Source organism: Triticum dicoccoides, chromosome 2B, assembly GCF_002162155.2.
Source record: "Triticum dicoccoides isolate Atlit2015 ecotype Zavitan chromosome 2B, WEW_v2.0, whole genome shotgun sequence".
Classification (NCBI taxonomy): Eukaryota; Viridiplantae; Streptophyta; class Magnoliopsida; order Poales; family Poaceae; genus Triticum; species Triticum dicoccoides.
Genome location: NC_041383.1, coordinates 41996115 through 42007310, shown reverse-complemented (window position 1 = coordinate 42007310; position 11196 = coordinate 41996115).

Here is an 11196-nt window from a genome sequence, read left to right as displayed (position 1 = left end):
CCGCTTTATATTATAAAGCATCGAACCAAGCATCCAACACAGTAGTACAGGGTACAATCAAGTCATAAAGTCATGTTGGGGGCACAGCCAGACAAGCCCCAAATAAAGAAAAAACAGAAGCTAATCCAGCTCGGGAGGTGGTGGTGGTGGCGGAGGTGGAGCAAATGCCGATGCCGAAGAACGAATAGCAGCTATGATGTTGTCGATGGCGTCCGGGTCTTGCCGCTTGCTAAGCGGTCTCCAAAGCTGTAAGAAGCCACATATTTTGTAGATCGCATCAGTCATACGGCATGGAATCACGCGCTCTATGACTAGTTTATTACGAGTACACCAGAGGGTCCACGCTAGCGTGCCCAGGGCCACCCAGGTGGGGGCGGCTAGAACCAGGGTGTCTAAGAACCTCCCTAAATAAGTCCGGCAGGTTATCGTGGCACCAGTTGCCACCAACCACCTCCTGGAAGCAGCTCCAAAGGAACTGCGCCACAAGGCAATAGAAGAACATGTGATTGCAGTCTTTCGGTACCAAACAGATGGGGCAGAGGCCATCCCCGGGGACGTTACGTTTGCGGACCTCCGTACCGGAAGGTAGGCGGCCGCGGACCCATTGCCAGAGGAAAATGCGAATTTTCAAGGGGAGTTTGATCACCCAAAGGACCGCTAGTTCCACAGGGCCCGGAGTGGGAACAATCGCCCGATAGAGGGATCGAGTTGAGAATCTACCACTTGACTCAAGATGCCAAGATAGCGAGTCAGGCTCCAGGGAGGAGGGGTGGAGGGCAATACACTCGGGCAATTCATTCCATTGCTCGAGTTCCACCGCCCCGAAGGTACGGCGGAAGGCAATAGCGCCCAAGTCCGCTAAGGCCACGGCCACAGAGAGCTATGGGCGGGCGCAAATCGCGAAGAGCGCATTAAAGCGGACCGCAAATTGATGGGTCCCTACCCATCGATCTAGCCAGAACAGGGTGTCAGCTCCGGTACCAATTTTAATGGAGGTCCCAATGCACAGGACCGGCATCAGACGGATCACCGATTGCCAGAATTGGGATCCACCAGATCCAGGGGCGAAATCCAGTGGCTGCTCGTGAAGGTACTTCGCGCAGATAATCTCAAGCCACAGGCCGCCCTCATCGGTCTGAATCCGCCAAAGCCACTTGGTGAGGAGGGCAATATTCATCCGCTTGAAAGAAATGACCCCAAGGCCTCCTTGGTCTTTAGGCTTACAGATCTCAGACCACTTTACCATGTGATACTTCTTTTCATTGTTCTCTCCAGCCCAGAAGAATCTGGAGAGAAGTTTGGTGACCTCCTAATGAAGGGATTCATAAAGATTATAGAATCCCATGATATACATCAAGAGGCTAATAAGGGAGGAGTTCACCAGAATCACTCGAGCGGCTTTAGATAGCCATCTCCCCTGCTAGGGCTCCATCCTAGGCTGGAGATTGGCGACTATTGGACGGAAGTCCTTCCCTAGCAGACGTGTGTCACTGAGTGGCATGCCAAGGTAAGTGGTCGGGAATGTGCCTAAACGGCAATTCAAGCGGTTGGCAATGCGCTGCGCTTCCATCTGGGAGTATCCCAAGACCATCACCTCACTCTTGGCGAAGTTAATTGTGAGGCCCGACATTTCCTGGAAGCAAAGGAGGAGGAACTTGAGGTTCTGAATATCCTCATCCGATCCTTCCACCATCATAATGGTGTCGTCAGCATATTGGAGGTGGGTCAGACGTCCATTGGCCACAAGAGGGGGACATATCCCCCTAATGTGGCCGGCGCGCTTAGCCAAGTTAAGGATCAAGGCGAGGGCGTCAACCACAAGGTTCAATAGAAATGGGGATATCGGGTCTCCCTGTCGGACCCCCTGGCCCGTCAAGAAATAAGTTCCGACGTCCCCATTTATGCTTACCGCCCTCCAACCGCTCTTTACCAACTACATCAGTCGGGCAACCCAGTGGTGGTCAAATCCATGTTTAAGAATCACCTCCCGAAAGGAAGGACCAATGGACGGTGTCATAGGCTTTATGGAAGTCGATCTTGAAGAACACCGCACTCACTCTGTGCGTTCGGTTTATTCGGTTTGCATGGTTCGGTTTATACGATTTTCTAGTTTGTACGGTATTAATACTTCGGTTTATACGGTATGATATTAAAATACGGTTCGGTTTTGGTATATACCAAATTATTTCGGTATGGTTTCGGTATATACCATAATAACCAAAGTTGACGCGAATTTGAAAATGACATACTATATTTACAAACATATAAATTCAAATGCATACTTTTTAAATACAAATGGTATATAATTTTATATAAGTATATATGCATGCCTCAATTCATGCATTGAAAGGTTATGGACGACGTGGTTAGCATTTTTGCAAGAGAAAAATTACTACGTTACAAGAAAAAATGGACGTTCTTTCCAGGAAATTTTACTCTTATACAAGAAAAATGACTACTTCTACCATTGTTTGCCTCAAGAAATATATATTTTTTATTTCGGTTTATTCGGTTAACCATTCGGTTTTTCGGTATATACCATAAAAACCGAAATTCAAAACGGTATGAAAAGTTCATACCATATCGAAACCAGAAACCATAAAAACCATGAATTCGGTTCGGTTTAGTTTATTTTCAGTATGGTTTTTCGGTTCGGTTTTAAAATGCACAGAGTGACACCGTGCAAAGGTTTTTGCTCTTGACCTCATGGATCACCTCATGGAGAACGAGGATCCCGTCAAGAATATATCTGCCTTTCGTGAAGGCCGACTGGTTTGGATGATGAATCCGAGGAGCGATTAAGGTCGCCCTAGTGACGTACCCTTTTGCCAGAATCCGAAATATCACATTGAGAACTAAAGGTTTTTGTTCCTCCATGTTATTGGCCATAACCAGAGGTTCGGGGTCATTCACAACACGTTCAGGAGATCAATGGAGACCATCTCTAGGTACTTCAAGCAGGTGATTTTTGCTATTAGGGAGCTTAGAGGAGAGATGATAAGGAGACCATCTGGTCAGACTCCACCCAAGATTCGCGGAAGCCCAAGATGGTATCCATACTTCAAGGTGAGCATTGATAATAGACACTTTTCATGGCTTGATATGATTGTATTGTTCAAGTTGAGCACTAACACAGGCTTGTGATGCCATTTTCAGGATTGCATTTGGGCAATAGATGATACTCATGTCACTACCAGAGTTCCTAGGGCACAGTCTGCAACATACAGGGGGAGGAAGCACAACACAAGCCAGAATGTGCTTGCTGCTGTTGACTTTGATCTGAAGTTCACATATGTGTTGGCTGGCTGGGAGGGGTGAGCACATGATGCTAACATTCTCGGTGACAACATGAGTCGACCTGATGGGATCAACATCCCCGACGGCAAGTTCTACCTTGGAGATGCTCGCTATGCATGTCGGCCGGGTATTCTTCCACCCTTCAGGAAAACCAGGTACCATCTCAACGAGTTCTCTGGTAGGAACTATCCTAGGACTGCATACGAGTTGTTTAATCTTAGACACTCGAGCCTTAATTAGAGTAATTGTTGAGAGGGCATTTGGAGCTCTGAAGAATAGGTTTAAGATCCTGGATCAGAAGCCATTCCACCCATACTCCACACAGGTTAAGCTTGTTCTTGCTTGTTGCATTATGCATAACTGGATCCTCCAGTGGGGCATTGATGAACACGTGCCTCAGGAGGAAGAGGTCGAGCCTGACGATGTTGTTAGCTCCGGGCATTGTGTGGAGGCATTTGACAATGACGCTTGGAAGAACAAAAGGTTGGAGTGGGCAGAGGCAATGTGGCTTAACAAAGGTCTGTGCAGGATTTGAGAATGACGCTTGATTTTTTTAAAATGTAAACAAGTTTTGAAAATTTGAATTTTTTTGAAATCCTGAACATTTTTTATGATTTAAAAAAATTGAATTTCTAAACATTTTTTATGATTTAAACAAATTTTGAATTTCAGAACATATTTTGAAGCACGGCGTCGCTCGTGAAGGAAATATGCCCTAGAGGCAATAATAAAGTTATTATTTATTTCCTCATATCATGATAAATGTTTATTATTCATGCTAGAATTGTATTAACCGGAAACATGATACATGTGTGAATACATAGACAAACATATAGTCACTAGTATGCCTCTACTTGACTAGCTCATTAATCAAAGATGGTTATGTTTCCTAACCATAGACATGTGTTTTCATTTGATTAATGGGATCACATCATTAGAAGAATGATGTGATTGACATGACCCATTCCGTTAGCCTAGCACTTGATCGTTTAGTATGTTGCTATTGCTTTCTTCATGACTTATACAAAGTTCCTGCAACTATGAGATTGTGCAACTCCCGTTTACCGGAAGAACACTTTGTGTGCTACCAAACGTCACAACATAACTGGGTGATTATAAAGGTGCTCTACAGGTGTTTCCGAAGGTACATGTTGAGTTGGCATAATTCGAGATTAGGTTTTGTCACTCCGATTGTCGGAGAGGTATCTCTGGGCCCTCTCGGTAATACTCATCACTTAAGCCTTGCAAGCATTATAACTAATGAGTTAGTAATAAGATGATGTGTTACAAAACGAGTAAAGAGACTTGCCAGTAACGAGATTGAACTAGGTATTGGATACCGACGATCAAATCTCGGGAAAGTAACATACCGATGACAAAGGGAACAACATATGTTGTTATGCGGTTTGACCGATAAAGATCTTCGTAGAATATGTAGGAACCAAAGCATCCAGGTTCCGCTATTGGTTATTGACCGAGAATAGTTCTAGGTCATGTCTACATAGTTCTCGAACCCGTAGGGTCCGCACGCTTAACGTTACGATGTCAGTTTTATTATGAGTTTATAAGTTTTGATGTACCGAAGTTTGTTCGGAGTTCCGGATGTGATCACGGACATGACGAGGAGTCTCGAAATGGTCGAGACATAAAGATTGATATATTGGAAGCCTATATTTGGACATCGTAAAGGTTCCGGGTGAAATCGGGATTTTACCGGAACACCGGGGGGTTACCGGAACCCTCCCGGGGGTTAATGGGCCTTAGTGGGCCATGAGGGAGAAGAGGAGGGCCGGCCAGGGCAGGCCGCGCGCCCCCTCCCCCCTAGTCCGAATAGGACAAGGAAGGGGGGGCGGCGCCCCCCTTTCCTCTTTCCCCTCCCCCCTTTCCTTCTCCACCAAGGCAAGAGGGGGGAGTCCTACTCCCGGTGGGAGTAGGACTCCTCCAGGCGCACCCAAAAGGGGCTGGCCGCACCTCCCCCTACCTCCTTTATATACGGGGGCAAGGGGGCACCCCATAACACACAAGTTGATCTACGGATCGTTCCTTAGCCGTGTGTGGTGCCCCCCTCCACCATATTCCACCTCAGTCATATCGTCGCGAAGCTTAGGCGAAGCCCTGCGCGGGTAGAACATCATCATCGTCACCACGCCATCGTGCTAATGGAACTCATCCCCGAAGCTTTGCTGGATCGGAGTTCGGGGATCGTCATCGAGCTGAACGTGTGCTGAACTCGGAGGTGCCGTACGTTCGGTGCTTGGATCGGTCGGATCGTGAAGACGTACGACTACATCAACCGCGTTGTGCCAACTCTTCCACTTACGGTCTACGAGGGTACGTGGACAACACTCTCCCCTCTCGTTGCTATGTCATCACCATGATCTTGCGTGTGCGTAGGAATTTTTTTGAAATTACTACGTTCCCCAACAGTGGCATCCGAGCCTAGGTTTTATGCGTTGATGTTATATGCACGAGTAGAACACAAGTGAGTTGTTGGCGATACAAGTCATACTGCTTACCAGCATGTCATACTTTGGTTCGGCGGTATTGTGAGATGAAGCGGCCCGGATCGACATTACGCGTACGCTTACGCGAGACTGGTTTCACCGTTGCGAGAACTCGTGCTTAAAGGTGGCTAGCGGGTGTCTGTCTCTCTCACTTTAGCTGAATCGAGTATGGCTACGCCCGGTCCTTGCGAAGGTTAAAACAACACCAACTTGACAAACTATCGTTGTGGTTTTGATGCGTAGGTAAGAACGGTTCTTGCTAAGCCCGTAGCAGCCACGTAAAATTTTATAACAACAAAGTACAGGACGTCTAACTTGTTTTTGCAGGGCATATTGTGATGTGATATGGTCAAGACGTGATGCTATATTTTATTGTATGAGATGATCATGTTTTGTAACCGAAGTTATCGGCAACTGGCAGGAGCCATATGGTTGTCGCTTTATTGTATGAAATGCAAACGCCCTGTAATTGTTTTACTTTATCACTAAGCGGTAGCGATAGTCGTAGAAGCAATAGTTGGCGAGACGACAACGATGCTACGATGGAGATCAAGGTGTCGCGCCGGTGACGATGGTGATCATGACGGTGCTTCGAAGATGGAGATCACAAGCACAAGATGATGATGGCCATATCATATCACTTATATTGATTGCATGTGATGTTTATCCTTATGCATCTTATCTTGCTTTGATTGACGGTAGCATTTTAAGATAATCTCTCACTAAAATTATCAAGAAGTGTTCTCCCTGAGTATGCACCGTTGCCAAAGTTTGTCGTGCCCAGACACCACGTGATGATCGGGTGTGATAAGCTCTACGTCCATCTACAACGGGTGCAAGCCAGTTTTGCACACGCAGAATACTCAGGTTAAACTTGACGAGCCTAGCATATGCAGATATGGCCTTGGAACACGGAGACCGAAAGGTCGAGCGTGAATCATATAGTAGATATGATCAACATAAAGATGTTCACCATTGAAAACTACTCCATCTCACGTGATGATCGGTTATGGTTTAGTTGATTTGGATCACGTGATCACTTAGATGACTAGAGAGATGTCTGTCCAAGTGGGAGTTCTTAAGTAATATGATTAATTGAACTTAAATTTATCATGAACTTAGTACCTGATAGTATTTTGCTTGTCTATGTTTGTTTGTAGATAGATGGCTCGTGCTGTTGTTCCGTTGAATTTTAATGCGTTCCTTGAGAAAGCAAAGTTGAAAGATGATGGTAGCAATTACACGGACTGGGTCCGTAACCTGAGGATTATCCTCATTGCTGCACAGAAAAGTTACGTCCTGGAAGCACCGCTAGGTGCCAGGCCTGCTGCTGATGCAACTGACGACGTTAAGAACGTCTGGTAGAGCAAAGCTGATGACTACTCTATAGTTCAGTGTGCCATGCTTTACGGCTTAGAACCGGGTCTTCAACGATGTTTTGAACGTCATGAAGCATATGAGATGTTCCAGGAGTTGAAGTTAATATTTCAAGCAAATGCCCGGATTGAGAGATATGAAGTCTCCAATAAGTTCTACAGCTGCAAGATGGAGGAGAATAGTTCTGTCAGTGAACATATACTCAAAATGTCTGGGTATAATAATCACTTGATTCAACTGGGATTTAATCTTCCGGATGATAGCGTCATTGACAGAATTCTCCAATCACTGCCACCAAGCTACAAGAGCTTTGTGATGAACTATAATATGCAAGGGATGAACAAGACTATTCCCGAGCTCTTCGCAATGCTAAAAGCTGCGGAGGTAGAAATCAAGAAGGAGCATCAAGTATTGATGGTCAACAAGACCACTAGTTTCAAGAAAAAAGGCAAAGGGAAGAAGAAGGGGAACTTCAAGAAGAATAGCAAGCAAGTTGCTGCTCAAGAGAAGAAACCCAAGTCTGGACCTAAGCCTGAAACTGAGTGTTTCTACTGCAAGCAGACTGGTCACTGGAAGCGGAACTGCCCCAAGTATTTGGCAGATAAGAAGGATGGCAAAGTGAACAAAGGTATATGTGATATACATGTTATTGATGTGTACCTAACTAGAGCTCGTAGTAGCACCTAGGTATTTGATACTGGTTCTGTTGCTAATATTTGCAACTCGAAACAGGGACTACGGAATAAGCGAGCACTGGCCAAGGACGAGGTGACGATGCGCGTGGGAAACGGTTCCAAAGTCGATGTGATCGCGGTCGGCATGCTACCTCTACATCTACCTTCGGGATTAGTTTTAGACCTGAATAATTGTTATTTGGTGCCAGCGTTGAGCATGAACATTATATTTGGATCTTGTTTGATGCGAGACGGTTATTTATTTAAATCAGAGAATAATGGTTGTTCTATTTATATGAGTAATATCTTTTATGGACATGCACCCTTGAAGAGTGGTCTATTTTTATTAAATCTCGATAGTAGTGATACACATATTCATAGTGTTGAAATCAAAAGATGCAGAGTTAATAATGATAGTGCAACTTATTTGTGGCACTGCCATTTGGGTCATATCGGTGTAAAGTGCATGAAGAAACTCCATACTGATGGACTTTTGGAATCACTTGATTATGAATCACTTGGTGCTTGCGAACCGTGCCTTATGGGCAAGATGACTAAAACGCCGTTCTCCGGAACTATGGAGCGAGCAACTGATTTGTTGGAAATCATACATACTGATGTTTGTGGCCCAATGAATGTTGAGGCTCACGGCGGGTATCGTTATTTTCTCGCCTTCACAGATGATTTGAGCAGATATGGGTATATCTACTTGATGAAACACAAGTCTGAAACATTTGAAAGGTTCAAAGAATTTCAGAGTTAAGTAGAAAATCATCGTAACAAGAAAATAAAGTTTCTACAATCTGATCGTGGAGGAGAGTATTTGAGTTATGAGTTTGGCCTACACTTGAAACAATGTGGAATAGTTTCGCAACTCACGCCACCTGGAACACCATAACGAAATGGTGTGTCCGAACATCGCAATCATACTTTACTTGATATGGTGCGATCTATGATGTCTCTTACTGATTTACCGCTATCGTTTTGGGGTTATGCTTTAGAGACGGCCGCATTCACGTTAAATAGGGCACCATCAAAATCCGTTGAGACGACGCCTTATGAACTGTGGTTTGGCAAGAAACCAAAGTTGTCGTTTCTTAAAGTTTGGGGCTGCGATGCTTATGTGAAGAAACTTTAACCAGATAAGCTTGAACCTAAATCGGAGAAATGTGTCTTCATAGGATACCCAAAAGAGACTATTGGGTACACCTTCTATCACGGATCTGAAGGCAAGACATTCGTTGCTAAGAATGGATCCTTTCTAGAGAAGGAGTTTCTTTCGAAAGAAGTGAGTGGGAGGAAAGTAGAACTTGATGAGATAACTGTATCTACTCCATTATTGGAAAGTAGTTCATCACGAGAACCGGTTCCTGTGACAACTACACCAATTAGTGAGGAAGCTAATGATAATGATCATAAAACTTCAGATCAAGTTTCTACTGAACTTCGTAGGTCTACCAGAGTAAGATCCGCGCCAGAGTGGTACGGTAATCCTATTCTGGAAGTCATGTTACTTGACCATGATGAACCTACGAACTATGAGGAAGCGATGATGAGCCCGGATTCCGCAAAATGGCTAGAAGCCATGAAACCTGAGATGGGATCCATGTATGAAAACAAAGTATGGACTTTGGTTGACTTGCCCGATGATCGGCAAGCCATTGAGAATAAATGGATCTTTAAGAAGAAGACTGACGCTGATGGTAATATAACTGTCTATAAAGCTCGACTTGTTGCAAAAGGTTTTCGACAAGTTCAAGGGGTTGACTACGATGAGACTTTCTCACCCGTAGCGATGCTTAAGTCCGTCCGAATCATGTTAGCTATTGCTGCATTTCATGATTATGAAATTTGGCAAATGGATGTCAAGACTGCATTCTTGAATGGATTTCTAGAAGAAGAGTTGTATATGATGCAGCCGGAAGGTTTTGTTGATCCAAAAGGTGCTGACAAAGTGTGCAAGCTCTAGCGTTCCATTTATGGACTGGTGCAAGCATCTCGGAGTTGGAATAAACGCTTTGATAGTGTGATCAAAGCATATGGTTTTGTACAGACTTTTGGAGAAGCCTGTATTTACAAGAAAGTGAGTGGGAGCTCTGTAGCATTTCTAATTTTATATGTAGATGACATATTATTAATTGGAAATGATATAGAATTTCTGGATAGCATAAAAGGATACTTGAATAAAAGTTTTTCAATGAAAGACCTCGGTGAAGCTGCTTACATATTGGGCATCAAGATCTATAGAGATAGATCAAGACGTTTAATAGGACTTTCACAAAGCACATACCTTGACAAAATTTTGAAAAAGTTCAAAATGGATCAGGCAAAGAAAGGATTCTTGCCTGTGCTACAAGGTGTGAAGTTGAGTCAAACTCAATGCCCGACCACAGCAGAAGATAGAGAGAAAATGAAAAATGTTCCCTATGCTTCAGCCATAGGCTCTATCATGTATGCAATGCTGTGTACCAGACCTGACGTATGCTTAGCAATAAGCTTGGCAGGAAGGTACCAAAGTAATCCAGGAGTGGATCACTGGACAACGGTCAAGAACATCCTGAAATACCTGAAAAGGACTAAGGATATGTTTCTCGTATATGGAGGTGACAAAGAGCTAGTCGTAAACGGTTACGTCGATGCAAGCTTTGACACTGATCCGGACGATTCTAAATCGCAAACCGGATTCGTATTTTTATTAAACGGTGGAGCTGTAAGTTGGTGCAGTTCTAAACAAAGCGTCGTAGCGGGATCTACATGTGAAGCGGAGTACATAGCTGCTTCGGAAGCAGCAAATGAAGGAGTCTGGATGAAGGAGTTCATTTCCGATCTAGGTGTCATACCTAGTGCATCGGGACCAATGAAGATCTTCTGTGACAATACTGGTGCAATTGCCTTGGCAAAGGAATCCAGATTTCACAAGAGGACCAAGCACATCAAGAGATGCTTCAATTCCATTCGGGACCAAGTCCAAGTGAGATACATAGAAATTTGCAAAATACATACGGATCTGAATGTTGCAGACCCGTTGACTAAGCCTCTCTCACGAGCAAAACATGATCAACACCAAGACTCCATGGGTGTTAGAATCATTACTATGTAATCTAGATTATTGACTCTAGTGCAAGTGGGCGACTGAAGGAAATATGCCCTAGAGGCAATAATAAAGTTATTATTTATTTCCTCATATCATGATAAATGTTTATTGTTCATGCTAGAATTGTATTAACCGGAAACATGATACATGTGTGAATACATAGACAAACATATAGTCACTAGTATGCCTCTACTTGACTAGCTCATTAATCAAAGATGGTTATGTTTCCTAACCATAGACATGTGTTGTC